This window comes from Bos mutus, chromosome 19 (genome assembly GCF_027580195.1).
Source record: "Bos mutus isolate GX-2022 chromosome 19, NWIPB_WYAK_1.1, whole genome shotgun sequence".
Taxonomy (NCBI): domain Eukaryota; kingdom Metazoa; phylum Chordata; class Mammalia; order Artiodactyla; family Bovidae; genus Bos; species Bos mutus.
This window is the reverse complement of record NC_091635.1, coordinates 13,630,353-13,647,835: the sequence shown is the minus strand read 5'-3', so window position 1 is coordinate 13,647,835 and position 17,483 is coordinate 13,630,353. Positions and strand designations below refer to the sequence as shown.

General features: G+C 44.1%; 1 long non-coding RNA gene across 6 annotated transcripts in view; it reads left to right on the top strand.

Annotated features, from left to right (window-relative positions):
- Positions 1 to 17,483, top strand: part of LOC138992082 (uncharacterized) — a 135,566-nt gene that overhangs the window by 110,806 nt on the left and 7,277 nt on the right. For 4 of the 6 annotated variants that reach the window (XR_011467936.1, XR_011467934.1, XR_011467929.1 and 1 more), the window contains one exon: positions 1,244 to 3,733. The exons of the other annotated variants lie outside the window; for them this stretch is intronic. This is a non-coding gene — a long non-coding RNA (uncharacterized lncRNA). Of the gene's footprint in view, positions 1 to 1,243; positions 3,734 to 17,483 lie in introns of those variants that run through there. 6 annotated transcript variants of the gene reach the window in all.

Genomic DNA, 17,483 nt, shown 5'->3' with positions numbered 1-17,483 from the left:
CCAGCCTCTGTAGACACCCCATTCCTTAGCAGAGTGGGCTTTTTCCAGGAAACTTAGGATGTGCTTGGAATTATCATCCTCTACTCTGTTCCTTTGCTGAAACAGGGTTCCATTATCCACTTGAAGAACATTGGGTTGTTTATATTATGGGTGATTTTAAATAAGACTACTATAAAGGTTTGCACATGGGAACTCATTTCCTCATGGATAAATACCTAGGAGTGAGATTGCTGGATCATATGGTAAGTGGGTGTTTAACTTTATAAGAAACCCCCCAACAGTTACAAATAGTGGTTATCACTTTGCATTGCCACCAATGAGGAAATAAACAAAGATTGCCCAAATGAGAACAAACAGGCTGTTTACTCAGAGCTTACTATATAGCAGGGGAACCAGCTGTTATCACTCGCGTTTGGCAAGCAGGGTAGTTCAAAAGGTTTATGGTAGGAAAAAAGGGAAGATTTCAGGTATTTCCTGATTGGAAGCTCTTAGCATGGAAAGATTGTAGGCGAGTTGAATAGAAGCGGGGCATCCTATGTGATTGGTTAGGGGAGCAAGTATGTCTTTCTCTGGTTCATCTGAAATTGGAAACAGGGGCAAAATAGGGAAGCTGGCAGTTACTGACCAAGTCTTGACCGTTTGGGTCCAATTGCTACACAGGTTGTGGTTTGACTTCTCTGGCTGGTTGCTTCAGAGGTTGTAGGTCATGGCTCTGTTTCTTTATACAATTCTGGTCATTGCCTTTATGTTGATTCAGTCTCTCACTCGAAGAAGGTAGTGGCACCCCACTCCAGTACTGTTGCCTGAAAAAATCCCATGGATGGAGGAGCCTGGTGGGCCACAGTCCATGGGGTCGCAAAGAGTCGGACACGACTTCACTTTCACTTTTCACTTTCGTGCATTGGAGAAAGAAATGGGAACCCACTCAGTGTTCTTGCCTGGAGAATCCCAGGGATGGGGGAGCCTGGTGGGCTGGTGGGCTGCCATCTATGGGGTTGCAGAGAGTTGGACATGACTGAAGTGACTCAGCAGGAGCAGCAGCAGCAGTCTCTCACAAGCAGTTCCAGTTTCTGATTTTTTTTTTTTTTTTTTTTGAGGAGGGTTCCAGTTGCATTACATCCTCGCCAGTACAGCTGGCAGAGATGGGTGACTGGTGGCGGGGAGTGTTGGCCATCCTAGTAGGTATATAGAAGTATTCCATCATGGTTTTAGTTTACACTTTGCTGATTTAACTTCTATGCAGAGTACATCATGAGAAATGCTGGGCTGGAAGAAGCACAAGCTGGAATCAAGATTGCCCAGAGAAATATCAATAACCTCAGATATGCAGATGACACCACCCTTATGGCAGAAAGTGAAGAGGAACTAAAAAGCCTCTTGATGAAAGTGAAAGAGGAGAGTGAAAAAGTTGGCTTAAAGCTCAACATTCAGAAAACTAAGATCACGGCATCTGGTCCCATCACTTCATGGCAAATAGATGGGGAAACAGTAGAAACAGTGTCAGACTTTATTTTGGGGGGCTCCAAAATCACTGCAGATGGTGACTGCAGCCATGAAATTAAAAGATGCTTACTCCTTGGAAGAAAAGTTATGAACAACCTAGATAGGATATTGAAAAGCAGAGACATTACTTTGCCAACAAAGGTCTGTCTAGTCAAGGCTATGGTTTTTCCTGTGGTCATGTATGGATGTGAGAGTTGGACTGTGAAGAAGGCTGAGTGCCGAAGAATTGATGCTTTTGAACTGTGGTGTTGGAGAAGACTCTTGAGAATCCCTTGGACTGCAAGGAGATCCAACCAGTCCATTCTGAAGGAGATCAGCCCTGGGATTTCTTTGGAAGGAATGATGTTAAGGCTGAAACTCCAGTACTTTGGCCACCTCATGCAAAGAGTTGACTCATTGGAAAAGACTCTGATGCTGGGAGGGATTGTGGGCAGGAGGAGAAGGGGACGACAGAGGATGAGATGGCTGGATGGCATCATCGACTCTATGGACATGAGTTGGGTGAACTCCGGGAGTTGGTGATGGACAGGGAGGCCTGGCGTGCTGCGATTCATGGGGTCACAAAGAGTCGGACATGACTGAGCGACTGAACTGAACTGAATGACTATGAGCATCTGTTCATGTCCTTCTTTGAGCCTTGTTTATCTTTCTTGGGGAAGTATCTTCTGCCCACTTTTTTATTGTGTTGCTTCTCATTGTTTTGAAAGTGTTTTATATATTCTATATATAAGACCTTTCTAAGATATGTGATTGGCAAATACTTTCTCTCAACAGGCAAGGTCTCAGGAAGTGAGGATATCTTTTCATCTCTTATCGGTGTTTTCAGCAGAGCAGAAGTTCTCAGTTATAATGAGATACACTTCTCTTTTATGAATTGTGTTTTCCTATGCTTTCATGCATTGGAGAAGGAAATGGCAACCCACTCGTGTTCTTGCCTGGAGAATCCCATGGATGGGGGAGCCTGGTGGGCTTCCGTCTCTGGGGTTGCACAGAGTCGGACACGACTGAAGTGACTTAGCAGCAGCAGCAGCGTGCATAACAAAAGGTCATAAAGATTCTCTACTGTGCTTTCTTCTCGAAGTTTTACTTTTTCCCTTTTTTTGTTTTTGGCTGCACAGCTTGCAGAATCTTACTTCCTTGACCAGGGATCATGGTGGTGAAAGCGCTGAGTCCTAACCACTGGACCACCAGGGAATCCCCATTTTTCACATTTTGCATTTAGGTCCGTGACCCATTCCATGTTAATTTTTGTATGAAGTGTGAGGAATGGGCCAAGGGTGATTTTTTTTTTTGCATGTGATTGCATATGGAAATGGTGTTCCGGCACATCTTCTTTCTATTACTCATTGTTATTGGAGTATGGCTGTTTCACAATGTTGTGTTAGTTTCTGCTGTACAGCAAGGTGAAGCAGCTATACATATACATATATCCCCTCTTTTATGGATTTCCTTTCCATTTAGGTCACCAAAGAGCTTTGACTAGAGTTCCCTGAGCTATACAGTAGGCTTGCTTTGGTTCTGCAAAAACTTGCGTGTCCTCCAAGCATCACGTAGCCTAAACAATAAAGTGTTTGCCCAAGTTGTTTTTCAGAAACTTGGAGTCAGCTGTTTCCAGTTCAAGCTAGAGCTGGTAACGACTGGTAGGAAGTACCTACAGACCAACTGGGCACATGCGCATATCCAGCAACCTTTTGAGGTCAGAAGGCCCAGAGCTTCAGCCTCAGAACATGCTATGCTGCCACTCTCTGGAGCTGCTGCCACTCTTGGGACATGCATCCCATGAAGAAGCCTGAGGTTAGCTGTGCAGAATGGTGCTTGTTGAATATTTGCTTATCTCCATCCCCTTTCTCCATGCTCCTTATGCTCCCCACTCCCAGCTGCATCTTATAAATACCCCAAGCCTCTCGCGTTGAGGAAGGTAGAGCTGAGATTTGTTCTCTTCATTTGATTGCTCTGTGAATAAATCCTACCTCTACCACAAACCTCGGCATCTCGGCATTTGGCTGGCTGTGCGTCAGATAAACGAACCTGGTTCAGCACTTTACCTTTAGTGATTCAGTAAGACTGGCTCCATCGAATGAACTGGGGAGTCTTCTCTCTTATGGTTCCCAGAAGATTTTGTGTAGAACTGGTATTATTTCACCCCCAAATGTCTGGTAGCAAAGCTCTCTGGACCTGGAGTTTTTATTGCTGGAAGGTTTTTAACAATAAATTCAATTTATTTAATAGATATATTAATGTGATTTTAATAAATATGTATTTGGTCTTCATCCCCATTTCTGGCACAGAGCTCCTAGAATGCTTGGAATTTCCTAAATGATAAGAGCAATAAGGTGTTTTTACTGTCAATAAAGTGACTTTTGGGAAAGGACCTAAGGATGGGAGCTGGGCGCTAGAGAAGGTGACTAAGTAATTAGATGGTTGGAATTTCCATCCAATCGACCTGACCTTTGGGGAGAGGAGAGGGGCTGGAGGTTGGATCAATCACCAAAAGCTAATGATTTAATCAACTGTGACTGTTACCAAACCAAACTTGGGTCTGCTCACCTGGGTGCAATAAAGTCGCTCTACTGACACAGGGTTGTAGTGAAGGAAAGTGCAGCGTTTGCTCTAAAGCCAAGCAAGTTCTCTAGGCAGCTAGTACTCAAAAGAACGGTTTTTGAAGATGCAGTGGGGAGGGTTGTGGAGTGCATGGTCAGCTCGTGGACATTCTTCTGACTGGTTGGTGGTGAGGGAATTGGGGGTCAGCATCATCAAATTTCTGGTTCCAACCTATCTGGGGTCTACGTGCTTGTGGTCAGCATCCAGTCAACTACTTTCACCTGGTGGGATTTCAGCATTTGCGAAACAGCTCAAGGGATATGACTCAGAATACTTCCTGTAGCCCTTGAGGAATATTTCCTGTAGCCCTTGAGGAGGTACTAAAGGTCTTTGACTTTGTTTAATGGGTAAGCTAGTGTTATTTCGTTTGCTTAACTGTTTTCCTTTGTTTCTGCATTTTTCTCTCTTCCCATTAAATTTGTTCTTTCGAGCTCTGGGAAGGCCTCCAAGGCTAAAGGCTTTCTACAAACAAGGCAGGTGGTGGGCAGGAGAGTGGGGATCTGTCCTGGGAAGCCCTCATAGGGTCCTGCTCAGTCACAATCCCCCCTTTTCTCTGATCCTGCTCAATCTTGAGGGGGATCGTGTATGGGTCAAGAAAATGAGTAAAGCTTTGCATAGAAAGGTTAATCAGAAATTCGGGTGAGGAACTTGGTTTTTTGAGGAACTCTGCTTCGTGATGATGTGTATGTGTGTCAGTCGCTCAGTTGTGTCTGACTCTTTGTGACCCCATGGACCACAGCCCACCAGGCTCCTCCATCCATGGGATTCTCCAGGCAAGAATACTGAAGTGGGTTGCCATTTCTTCCTCCAGGGGATCTTCCAGACCCAGGGGTCGAACCTGCGTCTCTTATATCTCCTGCATTGTCAGGCGGTCTCTTTACTGCTAGTGCCACCTTGGAAGCCCCATGACAATGTATGTAAGCCTCCATAAAAACCCATAATGATTGAGTGTCTGTGAAGATTTTGGGGGAGTGTTACCCTCAGAGTGAGCCTGGGAGCTCTGAGCCCTTCCTCATACCTTCCCCTATGCATCTCTTCTATCTAGCTATTCCTGAGTTACGTCTTTTTACAACAGACCAGTGGTCTAGTAAGGAAGATGTTGCTCTGAGTTCTATGAGGCTCTCTAGCAAGTTAATTGAACCCAACTTGCGGGGGGGCGGGGGCAGGCAGCAGCGGTTTGCTGGAACCTCCCATCTTTAGCCAGTTGGTTAGAAGCACAGTTGATAACTTGGACTCACAGTTGGCATCTGACATGTGTGCACGTGTGCTCGTGTGTGCATGCGTGGGGGCCAAGGAAGGGAGAGGCAGTCATGTAAGACTGAACTTTGTGGACTTCCCTGGTGGTCCAGTGGTTAGGACTCTGTGCTTTCACCGCTATGGGGCATCTGGGTTCAATCCTTGGTCAGGAAACTAAGATCCCACAAGCCATGCAGTGTGGCCAAAAAAGAAAAAAACTGAACCTTTCTTTTTCAATATTTATTTTTCATTGCAGCGAGCAGAAATTACTCTTTGTTGTGATGCTCAGGCTTCTCACTGTGGTGGTTTCTCTTGTTGAGGAGCACAGGCTCAGTAGTCGCAGCTTGTGGACCTTAGGGTTCATCGGCTTCGGTAGTTGTGGCATGCATGCTCAGAATCTGTGCTCCATGGGCTTAGTTGCTCTGAGGCATGTAGGATATTCCTGGACCAGGGATTGAACCCTGCATTAGCAGGCAGATTCTTACCCACTGCACCACCCAGAAAGTCCAAGACTGAACTCTTAACATGTGAGATCTGGTGCTATCTCCAGGTAGATAAGAGTGAGAATTGTGTTGAATTATAGGGCTTCCCTGGAGAAGGCAATGGCACCCCACTCCAGTACTCTTGCCTGGAAAATCCCGTGGACGGAGGAGCCTGGTGGGCTGCTGTCTATGGGGTCCAACAGAGTCAGACACGACTGAGCAACTTCACTTTCACTTTTCACTTTCATGCATTGGAGAAGGAAATGGCAACCCACTCCAGTGTTCTTGCCTGGAGAATCCCCGTGGACAGAGGAGCCTGGCAGGCCACGTCCATGGAGTTGCAAAGAGTCAGACATGACTAAACCAGCTTAACACACACACATCTTTCAAGTAGTTAGTCCATTTCATCTGAGCTGTCAGATATGTGGTGGTACTGTTCGTAATATTCCCTTATTAGTCTTTTAATGAGTAGAGTCTATAGTTAACCTGTGCAAACAGCAAAGATGATTTTTTTTCAACTTAAATCTCTGAAGTACACTTGCATTTTTTAAAACTGCAGACACAAGAGGATCAGTGCTAGGACTTCCCTGGCGGTCCAGCGGCTAAGACTCCCCACTCCTAGGGCAGGAGTAGGGGCAAGGTCTGATCCCTGATGAGGGAACTAGATCAGTGTCACAGCTAAAGATCCCTCATGCTGCCTACAACGGAGATCCAGTGCAGCCAAATCAATTTTTTAAAGAGAATTGGCCGAGATGGTGCCCTCAGCTGTATGCAGTTTTTCTATCCTGACTTACCTTTTTTCTGCTGTGAAGGTAATGTAATTAATCAGGTGCAAAAAGAGTTGCAATCAACTGGAATTAACCTTAAGCAACTCATAGTGAAGCACCAAGCTCTAAACTGTTGAGGACAGGCCACAGAAATTGTGGAGAAGGTCATTAACTATCCAACAGCAAAATGTTAAGAAAATAGGTATTTACATAGAAAAAAATCAAATGGCAAAGAAGAGATGAATTTTTTTAAAAAGTAGGAATCCATAACTTTTCTACTATTTATATAATTTTATATATAGTTTACATTATATTAAATAATAAAATTTATATTTATAATTTATATAATTGTATTTTTATAATTTTTAAATTCACTTAAAACCTTTACTCACATGATACAGACTTAAGTTCAATAAAAGAAATGCTTCACTATCTTCCATTTTCTAGCCATGATTATTATTATTATTTTCACATCATGACTACTAAAACATAATTTTTAATATGCTTATCTGTTTTGGGTGTCAAATAAGCTAGGTATACAGCTGCCCCCTGGTTTCTATTGTAGCAAGAATGGCACTTGTGATTAAAACTTAACCTGGGACATTAAGACAGATTGTATTTTCCAAACATGACTGCCTTACTGCTTTCTTCCCATTGAGAGATGCTCTCTATGTTCAGTCACCTTGCTTTTGAGTGGACCCTGGTGACAGCCTCGACCAAGAGAGTACAATAGAAATGATGTTCTCTGACTCCCAAGGCTAGGTCATAAAAATTTCATGCATCCCTCCACCTTATTCTCTTGGAGCCCAGCTACCATGTTGTGAGGAAGCCCAAGCTACACGGCGAGACCACATGTAGGTGTTCCAACTAATAACAAGCATCAGAGATGAATGTCTGCCTAAGGAAGCCTTCAAGACAACTCCAGTTCCAGTCACAGCCTGACTGTAGTCATATGAGATTCCAAGTGAGACCTACCTAGCTCTGGTGACCCTCAGAACCATTAGAGATGATAAAATTGTCTGTCTTGTAAGTCTCCAAGTTTTGGGGTGATTTGTTCCTAGCAAGAGGCACCCAGAACAGATTTTGGGACTGTGAGTGGGGTGCTGCTGAAACAAAAACCTAAAAGGTGTGGCACTGGCTTTACAGTCAGATGTTGAGCGGAAGTCTAAAGTACTTTAAGGAGGATATTGGTAGGGACATCAAGAAAATAAAAATGTTACTGGAAACTAGAAGAAAAGAATGATGTATGCAAGGGAAACTTTGTTATATGTGTAGTATCTTTATGAAGTAGTGCATTGTTGTCCCCTGTATTAGATGAAAAGTGGGAAATGTAGCTAAGTAGCTCAATTGGCTGAGGAAATTTCTAGGCAAAATGTTGAAAGTACCACTTGACTTCTTGCTACCTGAGATTAAAAATACGAGAGTGAAGTTAAAAGATCAAATATTATATGTGAATGATTCAGGATTTGCTGAGTTCAGAAATAAAGCCGTTTCTTAGCCACTCTAGATGATTAGCAATGCGAAAATTAAGAAGTGGCTCATAGGCAGAGGTCAAATCCAGGGTGTTTCTCAGGAAAACATTTTCTAAAGATTAAGCCAAAAATGTAATAGAAGATTTTTGTTAAAGCCTCATGAAAATTTAAGGTGGTGTTTCAAATAAAAGCCTTTTACAGATAATAAGGGTATGGCTGGAAAAACTTCTCCAATAGGACAATAGGTTTCTAAGAATTGTAAGGGCAAATACTAGAGCCGGAATTATCAGGAAGAGATTTGTGTATGGCTTTTGTCTGACAAATTGGATTATAATTGCATGTAATACCCACAAGTTTTGTGTTTCTTTTTTTAAATTTTATGCACTAGAACGGAAAGGAACAATACAAACAGAAAAAAGAATTTGGACCCAGAAATGCTATAGGCTAGGATTAGGCTAAGAAAACTACTCACCTGCAAACAGAGGCTACTGTACAGAAAAGGAAAGAGGACTTAGAAGAGGAAACAAAGATCCTAGGGACAATGCCAAGAGCCACAATGGACTTGCAGGAAATAGAACTGAGCCCTAATTAAGTAGCTATACCTGAGAAACCACACCCAAACCCTTCCTCCACACCTGGATGAGACCCTGGGCTATAAGCCGAGGCCACTGTTGTTCAGTTGCTCAGTCATGTCCGACTCTGCAACCCCATGGACTGCAGCACGCCAGGGTTCCCTGTCTTTCACTAACTCTCAGAGTTTGCTCAAACTCATCTCATCTTCTGTCATCCCCTTCTTCTCCTGCCTTCGATCTTCAATCTTTCCCACCATCAGGGTCTTTTCCAATGAGTTGGCTCTTCACATCAGGTGGCCAAAATATTGGAGCTTCAGCATCAGTCCTTCCAATGAATATGCAGGGTTGATTTCCTTTAGGACTGACTGGTTTGATCTCCTTGCCATCCAAGGGACTCTCAAGAGTCTTCTCCAGCACCACAATTTGAAAGCATCAGTTCTTCAGCTCTCAACCTTCCTTATGGTCCAACTCTCACATCCATACATGACTAATGGAAAAACCATAGCTTAGACACCATAAATGAGATGCAGCTTGAGGGAGGTACTGCGTGTACCTGTGAATCAGGAGGGAAGGGGTCAGGGCACAGCCCTTAAAAGAACGACAAAGCCCAAGGACACAACAGAAACTGATAGAACCAAATAGGTCCAAGATGGCGGATGAGTTGATTTCCAGTAGACCGTGAGCCTCAGTATGGCTCACTGTAACACATCAGCAAGCTAAACGACACACCCACAGGTGCCATGACAGTTCCAAGTGAGTGAAGTGGAAGTTGCTCAGTCATGTCTGGCTCTCTTTGACCCCATGGACTGTACTCTTCCAGGCTCCTTTGTCCATGGAATTCTCCAGGCAAGAATACTGGAGTGGGTTGTCATTCCCTTCTCCAGGGGATCTTCCCAACCCAGGGATCAAACCCGGGTCTCCTGCACTGCAGGCAGATTCTTCACCATCTGGAGCCACCAGAGAAGCCCAGGAAAAAAAATGGGTCTGGCCTAATTCCTGGAAATCCCCACCCCTTCCCCAAAATAGCTAGAATACTACAACTCATTAGCCTATGAAATAACCCACTCCTATAAAAACTGACAACCCAATACCATGGGGCTGCTGCTCTTGCCTTGTGAGATGACTCACACTGTCTGTGGAGTGTTTTTCTTTAAATAAATCCACTTCTTACCTATCACTTTGTCTCTCACTGAATTCTTTCTTCAATGAGACATTAAGAACCTCAGCTGCATTAAGTCCTGAGAGCAGGTGTGATCTTAGTTAAAAGACTGTAGGTTCAAATCCCACTCTGGGTTTCAGCTGAGTTCAAGTCCCAGCTCATGGGTTGAAACCCCAATCTGAGTTACATGGTTTCACCAGCACATGGAAGGGATGTGACTCGTGGTCAGAGGGTGGACTGTGACCAACTGTGTTTTGCAAATATCCTCCTCTAGGGGATCTTCCCAACCCAGGGATCCAACCTGAGTTTCTTATGTCTCCTGTGTTGGCAGGCAGGTTCTTTACTAGTGCCACCTAGTTCAGGTCAGTTTAGTCACTCAGTCGTGTCCGACTCTTTGCAACCCCATGAACTGCAGCACACCAGGCCTCCCTGTCCATCACCAACTCCCGGAGTTCACCCAAACCCATGTCCATCAAGTCGGTGATGCCCAATCCAACTATCTCATCCTCCCTTCGCCTCCTGCCCTCAATCTTTCCCAGCATCAGGGTCTTTTCAAATGAGTCAGCTCTTCCCATCAGGTGGCCAAAGTATTGGAGTTTAAGCTTCAACATCAGTCCTTCCAATGAACACCCAGGGCTGATCTCCTTTAGGATGGACTGGTTGGATCTCCTTGCAGTCCAAGGGACTCTCAAGAGTCTTCTCCAACACTACAGTTCAAAAGCATCAATTCTTCAGTGCTCAGCTTTCTTTATAGTCCAACTCTCACATCCATACATGACCACAGGAAAAACCATAGCCTTGACTAGATGGACCTTTGTTGGCAAAGTAATGTCTCTGCTTTTTAATATGCTGTCTAGGTTGGTCATAACTTTCCTTCCAAGGAGTAAGCGTCTTTTAATTTCATGGCTGCAGTCACCATCTGCAGTGATTGTGGAGCCCAAAAAAATAAAGTCAGCCACTGTTTCCGCTGTTTCCCCATCTATTTCCCACGAAGTGATGGGACCAGATGCCATGATCTTCATTTTCTGAATGTTGAGCTTTAAGCCAACTTTTTCACTCTCCTCTTTCACTTTCATCAAGAGGCTCTTTAGTTCCTCTTCACTTTCTGCCGTAAGGGTGGTGTCATCTGCATATCTGAGGTTATTGATATTTTTCCCGGCAATCTTGATTCCAGCTTGTGCTTCTTCCAGCCCAGCGTTTCTCATGATGCACTCTGCATATAAGTTAAATAAGCAGAGTGACAATATACAGCCTTGACATACTCCTTTTCCTATTTGGAACCAGTCTGTTGTTCCATGTCCAGTTCTAACTGTTGCTTCCTGACCTGCATACAGGTTTCTCAAGAGGCAGATCAGGTGGTCTGGTATTCCCATCTCTTTCAGAATTTTCCACAGTTGATTGTGATCCACACAGTCAAAGGCTTTGGCATAGTCAGTAAAGCAGAAATAGATGTTTTTCTGGAACTCTCTTGCTTTTTCCATGATCCAGCAGATGTTGGCAATTTGATCTCTGGTTCCTCTGCCTTTTCTAAAACCAGCTTGAACAACTGGAAGTTCATAATTCATGTATTGCTGAAGCCTGGCTTGGAGAATTTTAAGCATTACTTTACTAGCGTGTGAGATGAGTGCAGTTGTGCGGTAGTTTGAGCATTCTTTGGCATTGCCTTTCTTTGGGATTGGAATGAAAACTGACCTTTTCCAGTCCTGTGGCCACTGCTGAGTTTTCCAAATTTGCTGGCATATTGAGTACAGCACTTTCACAGCATGATTTTTCAGGATTTGAAATAGCTCAACTGGAATGCCATCACCTCCACTAGCTTTGTTCATAGTGATGCTCCCTAAGGCCCACTTGACTTCACATTCCAGGATGTCTGGCTCTAGGTGAGTGATCACACCATCGTGATTATCTGGATCGTGAAGATCTTTTTTGTACAGTTCTTCTGTGTATTCTTGCCACCTCTTCTTAATGTCTTCTGCTTATTTCTGTCCTAGTGCCCATCTTTGCATGAAATATTCCCTTGGTATCTCTAATTTTCTTGAATAGATCTCTAGTCTTTCCCATTCTATTGTTTTCCTCTATTTCTTTCCATTCATCGCTGAGGAAGGCTTTCTTATCTGACCTTGCTATTCTTTGGAACTCTGCATTCAAATGGGTATATCTTTCCTTTTCTTCTTTGCTTTTCATTTCCCTTCTTTTCACAGCTATTTGTAAGGCCTCTTCAGACAGCCATTTTGCTTTTTTGCATTTCTTTTTCTTGGGGATGCTCTTGATTCCTGTCTCCTGTACAATGTCGCTAACCTCCATCCATAGTTCATCAGGCACTCTGTCTATCAGATCTAGTCCCTTTAATCTATTTCTCACTTCCACTGTATAGACATAAGGGATTTGATTTAGGTCATACCTGAATAGTCTACTGGTTTTCTCCACTTTCTTCAATTTCAGTCTGAATTTGGCAATAAGGAGTCAGCTCCCTAGGAAGCCCCACAATTATAAAAACATCTGAAGTGTTTTTTGTAATAGATATTCCTCTCATTGATTGAATGGTGGGGTCTAGCTGCTCCTCCATGTGTATGTGGACCCAGCTGATGGTGTGGCTGAGGAAAACGACATTTTAAATTTCAGAACGCCCACCTGGGATTTTTAAATCCCAAGTGTTTATATGGGAGTAAAGTCTAAGAGGTGATTATAAAAGAAAAATGCTTTGTAGAAAACTCTTAAATGATTTTAAATTAAAAGCACCAATAGGTGGATTGGCTAAATCAATAAGCAGTAGTACTTCACATTACGGAAATAGATTGAATAGAACATTAAATACCACAGAGAAGGAGAGCAGCAAGTGAGACAGATTCATTTTATTTTGGTTTTGTTTTCCTAATTTTGTCTTAAAATGGAATAGCTAAATATAGAGAATTCAATAAGTTAGATTTCTATCTGCTGCTGCTAAGTTGCTTCAGTCATGTCCAACTCTCAGCGATCCCATGGACTTCAGCCCACCAGGCTCTGTCCATGGGATTTTTCCAGGCAAAAGTACTGGAGTGGGGTGCCATTGCCTTCTCCAAGATTTCTATCTGGCTCTATCTAATGGATAAAATCTGTGTGTGTGTGTGATCAGTTATATTCTGGGTATAATCCAAACCACTGGAAGCAAGAATTATTTGTAAAATTGGCTCAAACTATGGTTGTTCTCAGAATGAGGTTATTGGTGTTTTTATCATTTGGAAGTGATAATATAATTAACTTGGCTACAGTGTATTAAAAAACAAAGGACGTTTCTGAGAGACTTAGGTCAGGGAATTGGAAAAGGAGATGTCATTTTTTGCAAACTCCAGAACCCAGAAGAAGAAATGGCAGCTGGAAATTTTTCTAATGAAATTCCAAGTGATATGGTGTCAGTGGAAAAATGATACTTTTTCCAGTGAAATCTTGCAAACAATTTTAAAAGAAATTAGATGTTGGTTATTGTTTAGTTGGTTTACTTTGGAAGTAATTTAGTGTGTGGATTTAAAAGTGAAGGATTAAGAAGCTTGGACCACCCAACCCCATCTATGACATCATGAATATATGACTGTGAAATTTCAGAAACATCTCAGATTCAATATAGGTAACTTGAGCCGTAAGACTCTAAGAGACAAGATTAAGAAAAGCGAAACAGGAACTCCCCTGGTGGTCCAGTGGTTAAGAATCCAGCTGCGAATGCAGGGGACACGGGTTTGATCCCTGATCCAGATATGAAGAGCCCACATGCCGTGGGGCAGCTGAGCCTGTGCACCATGACTGCTGGGCCCACACTTCATATATAACATCTGTAACAAAGCAGAGACAGTTGTAAATACAAAGAACAAACGGGGGGTTACCAGACGGGAGAGGGATGAGGGAAGGAAAGAAATAGGTGAGGAAGATTTAGAGGTACAAATTCCAGGTGCAAAGTAAAATGAGTAACAGGTATGGAATGTACAGCGTGGGAAACACAGTCAACATCTATATAACTTTGTATGGTGACATATTAGAACTAGTCTTATCATGGCGATGTTTGAAATGTATACAAATATCAAATAACTGTGTTGTGTAACAGGAACTATCATAGTATTGTAGAGCAACTGTACTTCAAAAATAATTTACAGGAAAAAAGATCAAACTTGTGGTTACTGAGGCAGGTGGGAACTGGATGAAGGCAGTCAAAGAGTACAAACTTCATTATAAGATTAAATAGTAGGGATGTGACATACATGATAAGTAATACTGCTGTATATTATATATGAAAGTTAAGAGTAAATCCCCCTGGTAGCTCAGCTGGTAAAGAATCCGCCTGCAATGTGGGAGACGTGGCTTTGATACGTGGGTTGGGAAGATCCCCTGGAGAAGGGAAAGGCTACCCACTCCAGTATTCTGGCCTGGAGAATTCCACACTGTATAGTCCATGGGGTCGCAAAGAGTCTGACACGACTGGGTGACTTTCACTTTCAAGAGTAAATCCTAAGTGTTCTCATCACAAGGAAAGCTAGTTTCCATTTCTTTAATTTTGTAACTACACGAGATGACCGGTGTTCACTAAACTTGCTGTGATAATCATTTCATGATATATGAAAGTCAGATCACTATGCTCTCCACCTGAAATTTATCCACTGCTGTATGTCAGTTATATCTCAACAAAACTGGAAGGGAAATAAAATAATGGAATGGCTCACACCAATCCCAGACTTCCTTTTCCCCCCGCCTGTTGTCCAGTCAATTCCTGGCTCCCCCATCCCTTCCGTTTTATGTTTCATTCATCCCACCAAAATATGAATGCCTCCTGTGTTATCACAAGAGCAGCTGTATCACCTAATCAGCCTCACAGCCAAGTTCAGAGGGGTTTTTGAGCACCAACCTCCGTGTTCTGGGAAAGCTGAAGAGGTGATGCAAGTGGTGAGTCTAGGTTGGATGTTTGTGTGCGTCTCATTCCAGCAGTCAGGAGCCTCACCTTTCATGACTGTGTGAGCAGATGAAAGAGAGATGGTTGGTGGGAGCTCGATGGTCTATCAGTCCTGCCCACAACCTGGACCTTGCCTTTGTCTGACACATATGGCAGTTTTGTTTGACAGACTTTTTAGTAGAAAGTTATGAACCTCTTGTTAGTTGGGATTATTTAGGCTTTTGATCAGAGAGAAAGGGAGAAGTAAATCCTAATTGTAGACTCAAATGCTTTAACAACAAAGCAGGGGTTAGCAGAGGTGGCCCATGCTACAGAGATTCAACTAAGGGCTGTGAATGATGACCACATATAGGTGACCTATATGTGTATGGATATAGGTCAGGGAAGGGAGGAGACTCAGGAACAGGACAAGGGAGAGAGTTCAGTTCACAGATGGGGCAAGGGTGCCATGACTTAGTGACATAAAAAGCTGAAATTCACAAACAGCTATATTGGAAACTAGTGGGACAACTGAATTTCGAATATGGGCAGCATATTATTACGTAAAGGACCAGTGTGCCAACGCAGGAGACATAAGAGACAAGGGTTTGATCCCTGGGTTGGGACAATTCCCTGGAGGAGGGCATGGCAACCCACTCCAGTATTCTTGCCTAGAGAATCCCATGGACAGAGGAGCCTGGCTGGGTACAGTCTATGGGGTCGCCAAGAGTCAGACATGACTGAAGTGACTTGGCACGCACTCACTCACTCACACATTAGGTAATAGTACTCTCTCAATTGTTAAATGTAATTGTCAATGGTTGGATGGCATCACTGACTCGAAGGACATGAGTTTGAGCAAGCTCTGGGAGTTGAAGTTGGACAGGTAAGCCTGGTGTGCTACAGTTCATGGGGTGGCAAAGAGTTGCACATGATTGAGTGACTGAACTGAATTGTTAAATATCTTGACATAATCATATCATGATTGTGTCAGAGAACGTCCTTAATCTTACAAAATACTGTATCAATATTTAGAGGTGTGGGAGTATTGACAGTATCATGATATTACAACTTACTCTCAAAGGGTTCAAGATACAGAAAAAGTAAATGTGGCAAAATGTTAATATTTGGTTAATCTAAGTGAAAGGTGTATGGGGTCTGCTGTACTGCTATTGTTTACTTTTCTACAGTTATGAAATTTTTTAAAATTTTACTGTGAAATATCCTTCCTCCTGGCTCTAGTCACTTAGGATTGGTGGAGTTCCCCAACCTTCTATCCCGAATGTCCCCAGACAAGGGGCACTGCTCTCCAAAGCCCCGGTACTCATAGTTCTCCCCACCCTCCCTGCCCCTTCATGGACCCAGCATCTCTCCTCCAGGGTTCCCACTGTGCTCTGTCATCACACGCAGATCCTCTTCCTTTACTCCTCTGTTTAGCTTCCTCTTCCCCAGGAGTCTGAGCTGTCCTTGGAGGCAGTGCCTGGCTACTTTTCATGTGTGTTCCCGCAGCATGTGGCATCATGTGTGGCCTCCAGGAGGTACGTTACAGGTGTACTGCTGCTGTGGAAGCAGTGAGGGAGTGAACGACTCGTGGGATGGAGAGAGAAAGGTGGGTGGAGAGTGACACATGAAAGCAAGTAACCTCCAGGCAGGTTGACAGCGACTAAATGATCAACATGTAAATGGGTGTAGATTCTTGGTGTCTTGAGGCTCAAAAATGTGGCTTAACAGACATCCCTGGTGGTCCAGTGGTTAAGACTCCAAGTTTCCACTGCAGGGAGCATGGGTTCAATCCCTGATCTGGGAATTAAGATACCATGCCCTGGTGGCTCAGATGGTAAACAATCCGCCTGCAATGCAGGAACCCCCAGTTCGATCCCTGGGTGGGGAACATCCCCTGGAGGAGGGCATGGCAACTCACTCCAGTATTCTTGCCTGGGAAATCCCATAGGCAGAGGAGCCTGGCGGGCTACAGTCCATGGGGTGGCCACCAGCAGAGCAGATGACTCACACACACACCAGGGCAGGTGCAACATCCAGCATCAGTAAGCAGCTCCACATGGGCCTGGGCAGCTACAGCCCGAAACGGGGAGACTGCACCAGGCCCATGGGCAGGAGATCAGTGTAACCCCAGGAAGACAGAGGCCAGGGAGGTGCCACTGTGGGCTCTGCAGGACCAGTGCTCTGAGAGCCGCCTCTGGAAAGGTCCCCTTGGCTGGCAGGGGCAGAGCAGTCCCAGGGGCCCTATAGCCCAGCTCAAGCTTCATTCAACACTGCCTTCAGCCTTTTAAGAGGGACAGTCGCTGTGTAAGCTGAATGCTGGGTGACCTCTTCAGACGAGCAAGGGAAGAACAGCTTGGCAACCTCAGCTTGACAGGATAAACGCTGCTGAACTCTGTCTACAAACACACCCATCAGTGGGGAGGGAGCCTCATGGGCCCCTGCAGAGCATATCAAGTTGTGGGTGAAGCTGGCTCGGACCCCACTTTCAGCTCCAACAGGACTGAGAGGACCTCAGTTACCCATGTCATGATGCTCCCAGGGCCCCGCAGAGATTCTGCCTCAGTGACTCATTCACTTGTCTTCACTTGTTCAATGGTTGCCAAACCCCCACCTCAGACCAGGAATCTGAGACACAGTTACTTCAGTGGACAGACTGAAACAAAATGGTCTCTGCTCTGATGGTGCTTACATTCTATTGGGAGCAGACAAGGCCATATAAATTCATATAGATCATATATGTCACATGGTGATAAGTGCTAGAGTGGAGAGTAGGGAAGTAGGGAGGGCTGGATGATGG